The sequence below is a fragment of the Mus caroli genome, unplaced genomic scaffold (genome assembly GCF_978045245.1).
Source record: "Mus caroli unplaced genomic scaffold, Mus_caroli_1 scaffold_9, whole genome shotgun sequence".
Lineage (NCBI taxonomy): Eukaryota > Metazoa > Chordata > Mammalia > Rodentia > Muridae > Mus > Mus caroli.
The window spans coordinates 93306673-93321948 of record NW_028227264.1 but is presented as its reverse complement, the minus strand read 5'-3'; the positions used below and the strand labels follow the sequence as shown (position 1 = coordinate 93321948).

Genomic DNA, 15276 nt, shown 5'->3' with positions numbered 1-15276 from the left:
ACTACATCCCTAGGCCCATTGTTTAAAAAAAAAATAAGGCCGGGCGTGGTGGCACACGCCTTTGATCCCAGCACTCGGAAGGCAGAGGCAGACTGATTTCTGAGTTCGAGGCCAGCCTGGTCTACAAAGTGAGTTCCAGGACAGCCATGGCTATACAGAGAAACCCTGTCTTGAAAAACAGAAAACAAAAAAAAAACGTTTAGAGCGTTAGGACAAGTTAATACCAGTAAGACTAACCACTACAGTCGCTACATTTTCTTACTCCAAAAATTAGTATTTCAGGGGTCTGGGGAGATGGCTCAGCAGTTAGGACAACTGCAGCTATTCCAGAGGACCTGGGTTTAGTCCTCAGCACCCACGTCTGGTGGCTCACAACTGCCTGTAGCTCCAGTTCCTGAGAATCCAATGCTTCTGGTTTCCATGTGCATTTGCTCTCACATGCACATATACAGACATGTAATTAAAAATTTTAATTACAAGTAGTGGTGGTGGCACACACCTTTCTTTAATCCCAGCGCTTGGGAGGCAGAGGTAGGCTGATCTCTGAGTTCGAGGCCAGTCTGGACTACAGAGTGAGTTCCAGGACAGCTAGGGATACACAGAGAAACCATGTCTCAAAAAATAAACAACACCACAAACCCTAATATTTCACTGGGGCTAGAATGATGACTCAGCAAGTTAAGAGCACTTCCTGCTCTTTGTATAAGACCCAGGTTTGGTTTCCAGCAAATCCACAACTCAGAACCAGCTGTAACCCCAGGTCCCCAGGATCCAATGTTCTCTTCTGGCCTCTGTGGGTACCAGATACAGACAGGCAACACACAAATAAAAATGCATCCTTTAAACAAAATAAGAACTCGATTTCATTTTAAATTCTAGTTTTCTGGGGGCTGGGGTTAAGAGCGCCCTTAATTACTTTTGCAGAGGACCAGGTAAAATTGCCTACACCCCACATGGCCCTCATCACCATTCACAACTGTAGTCACAGGGAATACCGTCACTCTGACGTCCAAGGGCAGCAGGCATACACATGTCGCATGCATACGTGCAGGCAATCCACTCATTCACAAAAATAAAATCAATCAGTCTAAAAACAATGTTACTATTCTAGTTATCTTCAACAGGACCTTTTTAGCTGACCACTCCTTATATTAATTTTTTTTTATGACACTTGGGTGTGATCACAAACTTGGGAAGCGTCTACCAGGGCAGAGAATAAATAAAGGTCAATACTATGAATAATACAACCTGAATCTTCTAATCAGTGCAACTATTGGCCCAAATGAAAGTCAGGAAAGCCAGAACACAAAATAGGCAACTAAATTACAAGTCAATAAAGTAGCAGAATGAGGGAAACGGCTAGTGTATATTTCTAAAAAGAATTAACCTATCGGAATTAAAATGTCAATAGTCCCTAAATTACACTGCATTAATTCCTCCTTAGCTCAAATAACTACATAGAACTTATGTTTTATATAATTATGTTATAGGCACCATTTTTATAATTACAAAAATTAAAGTCTTGGAAGGCCAAAAAAATACATTTAAAAGTCCTTTACAAGATATATTATTCAAATTACAACACAGCGTTTACTTTTCTACTCTCATAGATCTAGATATTCCCCATATATCTTTTGCTAAAATGTTTTATAGATAAACCGTCTGTAAGTCTTTATAACCGGAATGTGAACTAGTGTCTTAAAAGAAGCAGGCACACAAGCTTTATATGAACATACACTTCTTTAACAAGAAGAAGAAGACGAAGAAGACGACGACACAAAGGGATATACCATAGAAGTAAAGTGCTTGCCTAGGACACAGAAGACTCTGGCTTCAAATCCCACTACTAGAATAAGAAAACCATACAACCACTGAAAAACCTTCAGGTACTGTACATTTAACAGATTAAAATTCTGTTCTGGTAATCCTGGAAGTCAGGCATAGAGCATAGTGATCCAAACCTACGTCTTCCCAGCACCCACTGAGGCAGAAATCAGAAAACAGCCTGGGGGCTGGTGAGATGGCTCAGTGGGTAAGAGCACCCGACTGCTCTTCCAAAGGTCCAGAGATCAAATCCCAGCAACCACATGGTGGCTCACAACCATCCGTAACGAGATCTGACTCCCTCTTCTGGTGTGTCTGAAGACAGCTACAGTGTACTTACATATAATCAATAAATAAATCTTTAAAAAAAAAAAAAAAAAAAAAAACAGCCTGGGCTGCCTGAGAGACCCTGACTCAAGAAAAAGGAACGTGTGGAGACCTCCCTCAGGCAGATATGGTAAAGCAGACAAGTGCTGAATCTCTCTTTGATAAAGATAATTTTAATTTTCATTCGGGTTTTTTTTTTGGAGGGTGCAGGGGGGAGCTTGTAAGACAGTTCCCTGTGTATCCCTGGCTGGCCTCGACCTCAAGAGATCTGTCTGCCTCTGCCTCCTGAGTGCTGGGAATAAAGGCCTGCGCCACCACCACCTGACTACAAAAGTATTTTTATATAAGTAAATTTACACTATTGTAAAAATTTTGTGTGTGTGTTCACATGCACACGTGTGAACACACACATCACAGCACATGTGAACATGCTTAACATGGCACACGCCAGAGTCCATGTGAAGGTCAGAAGTCTTCCCACTCCCACTTGGTCAGTCTATCCTTCCATCCTGTGAATGACACTGAACTCCTATCCTGGTTGGCTATGCGGTGCTGTGGGGCTGCGGGCCTGTGATTCTTTTTACTAAGTAACAACTTAAACAGATCTTTTAAAGATGGTTACAAGTGGGAAGGCTTCCCATTTTTGTGCTGCGCCTCCCCCCCTTACCCCCCCCATACAAACTAGGAGGAATTGGCCATTTCTGCAGCTGGGTAGGCTTTAGGAATTATGAACCGTCATAGTTATTCTTATTCTCTCATAGCATTTGCATACGGATGAAAATAACATCATCCACAGTTTATAGTTAGTTAGGAAAACTGTACCTACTTGTAAATAGTTTTCTGTTTTCTATTTACTTCATGCAACTACTGCAGAAGCCTGTCTTCTTAAGAGATCTTTGTAGAATGGGGTCAAAGCATAGTGCTTGGTGGACAGAAGAGGGCTCAATATTTTTGAAGGGACAAATTATTGACTGAAATGAACACAATAGCCTCCCTGAGGCTCCCTGGCCCCCCCTATTATTCCTATTATGTGCTTCGACACCTCTCTATGCCAATCATGATGTAGCTCCTTCCCTTCCCTCCAAAAGGCCCTGGTTATTCTTTCTTCCCATAGAAATCTAGAATCCATAATTACCCTGACACTCCTCATTAAGCAATAAAGAATTAACCTTTCCCTGGCCTTCCTTATAACTAGCTGCAGGGTTTTTGTTGTTGTTGTTGTTTTGTGTTTTAGATAAAGCTTGAGCAAAGCAAATTCTGCTCCTTGGTTACTTGAATCCTTTACTCCCATTCTCACTTATAAGTAATTAATTTGGGGCAATGTTATCAGTGTCACACAAATACATTTATACACCAACTTCCTAAGGCAAACTTCATTCACAATAGTGAAAACGTTGAGAAAAAACCCTGGCATTCAACCATGGGTCTAATGAATTGAGATGAAATCCTTTTTACAAACACCAGTATTCTAGTCTTTTTAGTACCTTCATGATGTGATCTAACAGATACAACCTTAGAATAACAACAAAAAAATTCAATCTTTTGATTGACAAAAATCACATTAAGAATGAATTCTTGCCGGGCGTGGTGGCGCACGCCTTTAATCCCAGCACTCGGGAGGCAGAGGCAGGCGGATTTCTGAGTTCGAGGCCAGCCTGGGCTACAGAGTGAGTTCCAGGACAGCCACGACTACACAGAGAAACCCTGTCTCGAAAAACCAAAAAAAAAGAATGAATTCTTACATTTTTATAGTGAAAGTGCTGTCAAGTGTTGCGCTTTTAAATGGCTGTTTAAGCCAGTATTTTTATACAATCGTCCTATTTTCTGGTTTATTAGTCACTAATTTAGTTTGGCTTCATGGCAAGACTGATCCTTATCACTCAGAACAAATTGGACACGTGATTCATTTCCTATCTTGATTAGTCTGAGCCCATACAGTAGCATCTTCTCCCATCTTCCTCACATACACATTAGAATCTGGCACCCATATTTGTTCTGCCTAAACTTAAGAACGTGAGAGAAACCTCAAACCACTTTTCTGCTACCAAGAAGGCAAAAGAGTGCCCTCCCCCTTGCCTCTGTCACTTAAAAACTAAGTTCAGCAATTGGAAATAGGGGCTCCCCCCCCCCAAGTTAGTAGGTAACCTGGACTGTGATAGAAGTACAAAATGGATGGATGGATGGATGGATGGATGGATGGATGGATAGATGATAGTTAGATTGATTCTGCCCTCAAATGACCCAATCAACAAGTATCATGTATAATCAAAACACCATCATATTCTGTGAGACTGAAGTGTGTGGAGGAAAAATCTGTTAGCGTATACAGAACTGACTTTCAGGTAAAAAAGAAAAGCCTATCAAGGGGAAGAGGCAGTTTTACGTGTGGATATTTAGATCCTCCCTGGTTTGTTTTCTTTTTTGAGACAAGGTTCCTCCGTAGCCCTGGCTGTCCTGGAATTCACTATGTAGACCAGGCTGGCCTCAAATCCATAGAGAACCAATTGCCTCTGACTCTCAAGTGCTGGGACTAAAGGTATGTTCCTTCAGGAGCCTACAATTTTTTTTTAAGATTTATTTTATTTATATGTAAGTACACTGTAGCTGTCTTCAGACACCCCAGAAGTAGGCATCAGATCCCATTACAGATGGCTGTGAGCCACCATGTGGTTGCTGGGAATTGAACTCAGGATCTCTGGAAGAGCAGATAGTACTTTTAACTGCTGAGCCATCTCCCCAGACCCCTAATTTTTTTTTTTTAAAGACAGAATTTCACCTGTAGCTCAGATACAATTTTTTTTTCAAGACAGAATTTCACTGGTGGCTCAGGTGACTTTTAAAGTCATGATGTGCCTGCCTCATTATGCTGATGCTAGAATTACAAGCATGCCCAGAAAAGCCACACTAGATCCCCGCCCTTGATTTAAGAGATTCTCTAAAACATGGATTATTGTATATTATTGTATGTTAATGCTGATTCATGATCTCTTTAAATGTTTTTTTTAAAAGTACACTATTGCTGTCTTCAGACACACCAGAAGAGGGCATCAGATCTCATTATGGGTGGTTGTGAGCCACCATGTGGTTGCTGGGATTTGAACTCAGCACCTTCAGAAGAACAGTTAGTGCTCTTACCCGCTGAGCCATCTCACCAGCCCTCTCTAAACTTTTTTATTTAGAAAAAAAGCCAAACAACCAAACAATAGCAAAAAAGCAAACAGACTAGATTTTTTTTTTAAAGAAACCAAGACTGTGTCCACCTTGCCTTTACTCCCAGCACTAAGGAGGCAGAAGTAGGTGGATCTCTGAGTTTGAGACCAGCCTGGTGGAGATTCAAGATAGCTAGGGCTACGCAGAGAAACCCTTTCACAAAAACGGAGGGGCGGGGGAAGGGGTTTATAATAAAAGAAAGAAAGAAAAAAATCAGGAGTCATACACAAAGTAACCAAAACATTCCAACTTTCTGTACTGTACCCACTGAACTATTTGTTCAATATCAGAATATCTCAAATTTAGTTTGGGATAGTAATAAGCACTAGACTGAAAAATCTAACACACTGTATATGTATGTATATGCATATATCACTCACACACACACACACACACACACACACACACACACACACACACACACGGCTGGGAGTGCCAAGAAATCTCTGAGTTCCAGGCCAACCAAGGCTACTACATCAAAATAACAAGCAAAACTCCGGGCATGGTGGCGCATGTCTTTAATCCCAGCATTTAGGAGGCAGAGGCAGGCGGATTTCTGAGTTCGAGGCTAGCCTGGTCCACAGAGTTCTAGGACAGCCAGGACTACACAGAGAAACATTGTCTCGAAAAAAAACAAAAAACCACCACCAACAACAAAACAATTTACGGGAATCTGAATCAGGAATAGAAACCCCAAATGTACCAAATGTTTAAAATCTCTTTCAAATTATCCGAGATGATAAATTAAAGACAAAACATTATGCATTCCAAAAAATCCAGTTTCATCTCTTTTAGGGCAAATAGGTATGGAATCTCATTGAGATTATGAAATCAAAGATGAAGTTAACTCCTGTTTGGACATGAATTACAAACACACAGTCTATTTTTCTTTTGTTTACACCAAACACTGGTTTTCAAGAAATCTTCCACTGAAATTGTCGGCTCAAAGCGTTATCCATCCCTACTCTGGTCCCACAAGCACCTCCCAACAGATTCTAGAAAAAAGAAATCAAGCGTATGGAAGATCGTATTTCCATGCTAATTTCACAGCTCCGTGGTTTGCTAAGTGTTATAAATTAAGGTTTAAAAGGGTGGAGAAACGAGGAAGTGAACTTTCCAAGTTACTAATGTTATCCTGAAGGAAATTATCCAGCTACCGGTAGAATTTACAACAGCTTAATATTCCACTTGAAACAATAACTATCTTTCGCTTTTTTCTTAAGGCGACGGAGAGACGAGTCCTAACTTTGAGCAGCCGTTTCCGAAACCTCTTCACAGTGACCTACTCTTTCCAATCACCCCCACAACGTTCCTTCTCAAAGACAGCGCGGATGATTTTAGAAAGCTGGTTTTCCAAACTCAATACAACAATACAATACAACCGGGATCGGCGGGTGGCAGCAGGTGCCGGGCAGCACTGCGACCCGACCGCCGTAGGGAAGGCAAGTGCCACCTCCCGGCGATCAGAGAGCCAGCGGCGGGATGTTCTGGGATGTCCCCGGCGCTCGCATCCTCAGCGCCCCGCCCGCATCCGCCCCGCGCCCTCCTCCGGCCGCACTCCGGTCCACCTGAAGCATCTCCGGGACCCGGGAGGTGGCCAGCGGACTCCGGGCTGCAGGACCGCAAGACGCACCGAGACTTTCCAGAGGCGCCAATTCCAAGTTCGCCGGCGCCTCTCCACCGCGCGCCCCTTGGCTCGCTCCCTCCGTCCGTCCACAGCCCCCTCTCCTCTCGCAGGACCCCCCGGCTGCCTGCGGGCGGGAAAACTCCGTCAGGTGCCTCCCGCCCCCCGGCTCCCGTCGGACGTCCGCTCCTACAGGGGAGCCTCGCTCAGTCAACCGCCGCAGCCGCGCGCCCCTCTCCACTCACCGGCACGAGCCCGAGCAGCCATCTTAGCGCTCACAGCGCGCCCCGGGCCCCCTAGTTCGGCCGCATCTGGGCGCCAGGGTCCCGAGCTACGTCAGCGGAGAAGCCAGACCACGCCCTAGCCACGCCCGCGCGAGAGGCCACGCCCCTTGGTTGTCCAGCGTGAGCGGAGCTGGGATGAAGGAGCGAGCGCGGGCCATCCGGCGTCCCGCTCGGGCACACGGCTCTGCTTGGACCACAAAAACTTCCTCTCAGGGCGGGCTTTCCACTTGCCGCAGCCTTCGAGGCCGGGAAGAATAAGGCCACTATTAACCACAGGCTAGCGAGATGCTAAATATTCCACGGGTGTGTATTCACGCAGAGCTCCCAGATTCCCCGCTACTCACACATCTTCGAATCATCGTCAGGCAACGACCGGGCCAATTTTTTATGTTAAAAAAAATCTGCTCAAATTCTCAACTGTAGAAGCTTCCCTCACAGGCATAGCTGCAACGGGGAATGATTTAACACGAAAATATTCCTCCGTTTGGCACAAGGTACCTCAAAATGATCAGTGTAAGACCGTGAAGTTTATGTGTGAAAGAAAAGGAGAAAAGAGATGAGAGGAATCTGCATTAGAAAGTCGGGCCTATGGGTACAAAATAATAATAATAATCTTGTCAATCATCTGGAGCTATAACTGGTAAAGAACATAGGTTGCTCTTCTAGAGAACCCAGGTTCGATTCCCAGCACCCACAAGGCTGCATACTTACAACGCTCTTTTAATTTGAGTTCCAGGGGATCTGACGCCCTTGGAACGCTTTACCTTGGGAACAGGCGCACATACATACGTTCAAGCAAAACATCCTTACACCTAAAATAATAGTAAAGCACTTTAAAACAAAATAAAAACCAGAAAACCAATGTTTGCTGAGCTCCTAAAGCCATTTCTGTCCCAGCTAATCCGTAGAACACTAAAAACGAAGACACCCTTTCCAAAGCAGCCAGATAAACTTATGAAGTTAATATCAGTGGGATGCTAAATCTGGCACCACTAAGGTCAAACTAAAATTGTTCGTTTTTTAAACCAACAAGTATACTCTAGGGAGTTTCACTAGTGGGGGGTGGGGGGTTGGGGAAATGAACACACAAATATTTGAATGGATAAAATGTCTAACCAAAGGGAAATGGCAAATTAACATCTAGCAGAAATGTTAACTTACTAACCCCTTGGGAGTTCTTATGTTGGTAACAAAATAACGACAGAAATTCATATGATTCCTATTTGTATACATGATAATTACAAACACGGGAAATATAGCTATGTAAATAAAAATGAAAGACTTCAAGGAATAAATCTGCAAAGCAAAACAGTAATTCAATCCCCCCCCCCCCCCACACACACACAGCATTTTCCCTCACACACAATGGTAATATTTATTTTGTGTGAGTCTGGGAGGGGGCACCCCAGTGCTGCAGTATGGGTTTATTATCTCTGTCAGGCATTTTCTCTGCGCCCTCACACTCTCCCACTATGTGGGTACCACGGATGGAATTCAGGTCAACACGCTTGGTGGGGCAAGTGTCTTCATCCAACGTGTCACTGATACCCATCTTGGGGGAACTAGAGCTCTGAGGGAGAGCCCTGGGTTTGATCTCCAGTACTGCTGAACACAACAAAATCTGTCTCAAAGGCAAAGTGAAATAGAACGAAGCAATACAGCAATACAGAATTCCAGTCAGAAAACAAGGTCAAATGGACTCACAGGAGAGTTTAGAAACAAGAGTTTTCTGAGATCATAATGGCTTCCAAAAAAGGAAAAAAGTCCCACATAGCCTGTTGCGAACCAAAACCGTGTGAATAAATGAGGAAGAAAGTGAAACACAAAGCAACTGCAAGCTCTGTTAGGCAGAGGTGTGAGGGTCTGGAGTAGGATGCTCTTAATCAAATATCTGAGTACACGTTTGCATGCTGCCAAGTGAGAAGGGAAGCCAGAGAAAGGCGTTAGAAGTGCTAATTACAGAGAATGTTTGTATCACTTTTATATTTATTGTTACAAATTCCCTCAGCTACCGTCTGTTTCTGCTCCTCCCACCGATTGCAGCAGGCTCGCGCTTGCTTCCTGAGCTCAGGACCTCTCTAGTGCACTCCTGTTTGCACGTTTTCAGGATCATCTCTTAATTTCTCTTTTGCTTTTAACCACTCTCATCAGATCTAAGCTTTTCATTATCGTATTTGCAAAGATGCCTCCTTCCCACCCTCATCAGCGGATTCCCCCACACTTACCAATTATGTCCTTAAAATCAGTCCCCGAATTGGCCTTTAGACTAATAGGTCGGTCCTTTTATCGTCTAGGACGATACGGTCTGCTAGGCTTTCGGTGCTTCCGGCCTTCGAATCCAGGGCAAATGATGTTTATTTCCTAAGTAGAAACTCCTCCGGTAGCAACTCTTCTAGACCGTTACAATCAAGCTCTTTCAGGGCTGGCCTAAACTCTCACCTCCTGAAAACCACTTTCCTAGGAAAAGGGGGTGGGGTGGGGGTTCCCGGGTTCCCATCCCCCATCCCAGCAGCACATTATTATGCAGTCCTTGCTTTTGTTCAGCTTTCTGAGCCCAGTTCTTTCCATTTGCATTGCAACCTCTTTGGGGGCAAGTACTTTGCCCTGTTTATTTACCCCTCCACATTCCATAATGTAGTGCCAACCCCAAATACCCTTAAAATTCCTATCCAGAGGGGATGGGGGACCCAAAAGCTGCCACGCAAAAGATGGGGTTTTGAGAGTGATGTGGAGGGAGTTTCCTTTGCTCTTAACAGCCCATCTTGGGAGAAATGATGAAGACAATTTACCCTTTTCCCAAAGTAAGCCGTTTCTTAAGAAATCATTTTAAGCATCCTGACTCCTAATTAGTATGTAACGAGTCATTCCTGAAGTACAATACTAACTGATTTTGTCTCTAGTACCCTACATCAGAGTATGAACAAATATGGGGTAAACACAGGGGTTAACTTAATAACCCCTTGGGAGTTCTTATGTTGGTAACAAAATAACAACAGAAATTCATATGATTCCTATTTGTATACATGACTATTACAAACACGGGAAACATAGCTATGTAAATAAAAATGAAACTTTAGAGCTTGCTTTTTATGCTTTGTTTTGGTTTTTCTTTTAACCTAGTCTTTGGAGACTAAGAAAATTGCCTTTGTAATAAATTTTCAAATGAAGAAGAATTAATGAGTTTCTTAAATTTTTGGACGTAAGTCCCAGCCTTTCACAATGTTCTCCTCCGCTAATATTAAGATTTACAGAGCTGTGTGCCAGGCCTTATGCCAGGAATTGAAATAGCAGCAGCCTTCCTTCATCTCGATAAAAGGATTGGATGGAGGGAAGTAGATTAAGAAAGACTACAGTGGGGGGCTGGGCATGTAACTCTGTGGTTGAGAGCTCACCCGGGGTTCAATCCCCCAGCCCTGCCGCAAAACAAAGCACCCCAAAGAACTGAGCTGAACAGTTGGATTGAAGTGGTAGTTTCACACTATAGTTGAGTTTAAAGGACTGGGACCCAAGGGTCCTTAAACTTTAAGAAAAAAAAAAAAAAAGGCTTTAGAATTTTCTTAAGTCTAAGGAATAACAAGTGTTAGCTGCTGGTAGAGGTGATGCAAGCCAAATAAAGTGAACTTGTTAAAAAAGGACATTTTTCCCTTTCTCTTTTATTTTTGGTGCCTTGGGTTGAGGGCATCTAGGACCTTGGGGCACATCAAGCCCTTTGTTGAGCAATGCCCCAAACCGCTGAAGAACTTTTCTGGTGTGTGTGTTTTGTGGTCTGTGAGGGAAGTTTGCATTCTTTGGGGGCAAGTTTTCAATATATGCATACCAGAAACTGAAACCAAACCCTGGTTTAGGTATGAATGGATGCAAAATCGCTAGCCTGTTCAGCTCCTCCTAACATCCACCCACCCCTAGTGTCCCATCTCCACCCCTCCAGTCTTTCAGGATCCTTCAACCTCTTGCCTCCAGGCTTGTACTGTTGTCTAGGTTTTTCTCATGCCTTTCTCTTCCAGATTTTCCCACTTTGTTGTGGGACAGGTGCCCCAACCTTCTATTTTTGAAGATGTTCTATTCTCATGCAATAGATTTACCTACTTTGTAAATCGCATTCCTTTCTTTCTTTCTTTCTTTCTTTCTTTCTTTCTTTCTTTCTTTCTTTCTTTCTTTCTTTCTTTTTCTTTCTTTATTATTTATTTATTGCATTCTCTAGGTATGGGGCTGAAGAGAGAGCTCAGTGGTTTAGAGCACTCACCACTCTTGCAGAGGACCTAGGTTCGATTCCCAGTACCCACCGGTTGGCTCAAAAACCATCTGTAACTCCAGTTTCAGAGGATCCAATGCCTTCTTCTGTCCTTTACTGGAACCAGGCACACATGTGGTGCACACATGTATCAGGCCAGCTAAACATACATATAAAATAAAATAAACATGGGGCTGGAGAGATGGCTCAGCGGTTAAGAGCACTGACTGCTCTTCCAGAGATTCTGAGTTCAATTCCCAGCAACCACATGGTGACTCACAAGCCATCTGTAAAGAGGAAATCTGATGTCCTCTTCTGGTGTGTCTGAAAACAGCTACAGTGTACTCATATAAATAAACTAAATAAATCTTTAAAAAAAAAAAAGAAATCTTCATTAAAGAAAGCTCTCAGTAGAGCCAGTAGACACCTGCAGAATGACATTTCTTTCCTTTTTCTTTTTCTTTCTTTCCTTCTCTCTTTTTCAGTCTGTCTGTCTGTCTGTCTGTCTGTCTGTCTTTCTTTCTTTGCTTGTTTTATTTTGTTTGAGACAGAGTTTCTCTGTGTAGCCCTGGCTGTCCTGGAACTCACTCTGTAGACCAGGCTGGCCTCGAACTCAGAGAACTACCTGCCTCTGGAGAATGGCATTTCTAAAATGAAATTTTAAATCTTGTCTTATGTCTGTACTAGAATACAAATAAAATTTTGGGATAAATAGTATAAAGGTTAAATTAACAATAGAACAATGATAGCCACCAACAGCAAAGTCTCAGCATCTCTTTCTCTTTCTTTTTTCTTTTTCTTTCTTTTTTTTTTTTTTTTTTTTTTTTTTTTGGTTTTTCGAGACAGAGTTTTTCTGTATAGCCCTGGCTATCCTGGAACTCACTTTGTAGACCACGCTGGCCTCGAACTCAGAAATCCACCTGCCTCTGCCTCCTGAGTGCTGGGATTAAAGGTGTGCACCACCATGCCTGCCCAGCATCTCTTTCTTATACAAGGCCAAGACTTCAAGCAAAAGGAAAGACAGGAAGTGGTCCTAGGGATTAAGATGTTAACCCCTTCTGTATGAGGGGTTTGAGTCTTGGCTATTCAAGGCTTAAGATTACATGTACATGTATGTATACGAACATGATTTAAACTCACTTTTTTTAAAAAATGAAAAGGAGGAGCCAGAGACTCGGCTTGGTGGTTAAGAGCATTTGGTTCGGCTCTTTTAGAAGACTTGGTTGGGTTCAAATCTCAGCACCCACACGGTGGCTCACAGCCATCTGTAACTTCAGATCCACAGGATCTGATGCCCTCTTTTAGCTTCTGAGGACAAAGCACAGACATGCATGCAAGCAAAATACCCCACACATAAAATCATAAAATAATTTAAAGTGAATAGGAGAATAAAGAAAATGTAGGTTTCTTTTTAATTATTATATTTTGAGACCAAAATTTTATTGAGTAGCCTGGTAAAGTTAATGCATAATTGTGAGACAATCTCTTGGAAACCAAATTAGTATTAAAGAATAACTTAAATATTTACTTTTTTTTTTTTTTTTTTTTTTTTTTTGCTTATTCCCATAACATTTCATTGAATTAAGACAAAGTCTGGTCTTAATATTATCATTAGTCTGTCATCCTACCGTAGTAGCTTCCTGAGTGCTAAGATCCCACAAGATTGGGCTTATTCCAGGAGATATAGATAGTCATAAGCCAGAAAGCTGAAACTATAGGTGTGCTGAACTCGTCATGGCTACTGTAGAATTAAATTTGCCAATTTTAGCCGGGCCTGGTGGTGCACGCCTTTAATCCCAGCACTTGGGAGGCAGAGGCAGGTGAATTTCTGAGTTCGAGGCCAGCCTGGTCTACCTAGTGAGTTCCAGGACAGCCAGGACTACACAGAGAAACCGTGTCTCAAAAAAAAAAAAAAAAAAAAAAAAAAAAAGCCAATTTTGCACAAACATTTGAAATTGCTATCTTGGCAGTATTGCTAATGGTTATTTTTTTTAAAAAAAAGCTGTAAAGTCATCAATCAATAATAATAGAAGTAATAATAGAAGGCTGCTCCATCATCTAAAGGAAGTCATAAATTGAATAACGTGTTCAGTTCACATGCAGGCATGAAAAAGAGGTCTAATGGCTTTTCCATGTATAAAGGCTGTGGTGGTCACTCTGGCTTTCTCTGTCATCTTATGTTTCCTTCCGTTCTGGTCAAGGCCCTCTCAGGAGCAATCAGTAGTCAATCACTAATTCTACAGTTGCAAAGCCGTGTTTGGGACTGGCATGTGGCTCAGATTATAGTGCACTTACCTGCTAAGCGCCAGGTCCTGTGGAGGTACTATGTTCAATCCTGTTTAAAACTGGATACAGCAGCGCATGCCCTTGATCCTAGCACTTAAGAAGTGAAGGCCGAAAATCAGAAATCCAGTCAGCCCTTTCCACTCTCACCTACTACATATTGACTTCAGGACTAGCCTGGTGTGTGTGTGTGGCTTTGTCTCACAACAAAACAATCTAAACACAAAACAAAATAACTATGTCCACAGGGAAAGAAGGTATGTTTGTTAGATATTCACTGTTTAGTATTAAGCTCATTTTATCTTTGGTTCTGAAACTAGTGTTCACACAATAAGCAGGACCTCCAGATGTGAATATCCAGATCAGTGGATGGAGCCGATGCACAGTGTGCACTTCAACAAAACAATGAATATATATATATTTTGAGTCAGGGTCTCTGTGTGAAGCTCAGGCTGTCCTTCAAGTGGTATTCTGCAGCACCAGCCTCCTGAAAGCTATGATTACAAGTGTGTACCACCATATCTGATTTTACTGTTTTATCTGCAAACCTCTTTTTGGAGGGGGAGGGTGTACAGACACAGATGACCTACTTAGATTGAAAGATAGTGACAACAGTTTGTATACCAACATCCTATGAGTCACACTGTACTACTCCTTAGCAATTATCTTAGTCTAGCTGTGTAACAAAGAAGGCTGGCGAGAGTTCTCTGCTAAAGGAAGTGTCTTCTCCTCCTCCTCCTCCTCTTCCCCCTCTTCCTCCTCCTCCTCCTCTTCCTCCTCCTCCTCCTCTTCCACCTCTTCTTCTCCCTCCCCTTTCCTCCTCTTTTCTCTTCTTTTATTTATTTTATTCCTTTGAGACAGGGTTTCTCTGTGTAACCCTGGCTGAACTCAGAGATCCTCCTGCCTCTGCATCCCAGTGCTGCCATTAAAGGTGTGTGCTACCACCTCTGGACTTTCCTCATCAATATTTCATAAATTATTACTGCTATGAAAAGTAGCTGTCTCTTTTTGTAGTTGTCTGAGGCAGGGTCTTACTATGGTAGCCCTGGCTGGCCTGGCACTCACTATATAGCTCGGATAGCTTCAGGTTGTGACCGTTTTCCTAACTTGGCTTCCTGGGTTCTGGGGTTCTAGGCATGTCCCATTTAGCTTGTCTTGTGTGAACACTAATTCACTTAAAATGTTCTCAAGCCTATGCTTAGATTGATGTGACCAGTTTCCCTCCCTTTCTAAGAGTACGAGGATAACTTGGCACGTTGCTAACCTATATTTCTCAGAATTGGAATGATTCGGCAGCCATTCATCTAGCTAAGTGTGTGGATGTGCTACAGTCTGAGGGGCAGGTCTCTGTGCGTTTACATTTACTTGTGTGAATACCCTGACTCATCAAAGCATCTTTCTGCATCTGTCTCCTCTTTCAGAAGCACTAGTTCAAGCTGGGAAGATTAGAAGTGACCTTTGAAGGAACTGTTGAAGGGAGGGGAAAGGCTGAG

General features: G+C 42.8%; 1 protein-coding gene across 6 annotated transcripts in view; it reads right to left on the bottom strand.

Annotated features, from left to right (window-relative positions):
- Usp44 (ubiquitin specific peptidase 44) overlaps positions 1-15276 on the bottom strand; it is a 34148-nt gene that overhangs the window by 12705 nt on the left and 6167 nt on the right. For 3 of the 6 annotated variants that reach the window (XM_021173579.3, XM_085843102.1, XM_021173580.3), the window contains one exon: positions 13796-13879. The gene's annotated coding sequence lies outside the window, so the exon portion shown is untranslated. Of the gene's footprint in view, positions 1-6929; positions 6956-6994; positions 7063-7230; positions 7316-13795; positions 13880-15276 lie in introns of those variants that run through there. The other 3 variants (XM_029482519.2, XM_021173582.3, XM_021173583.3) reach the window with 3 other exon arrangements.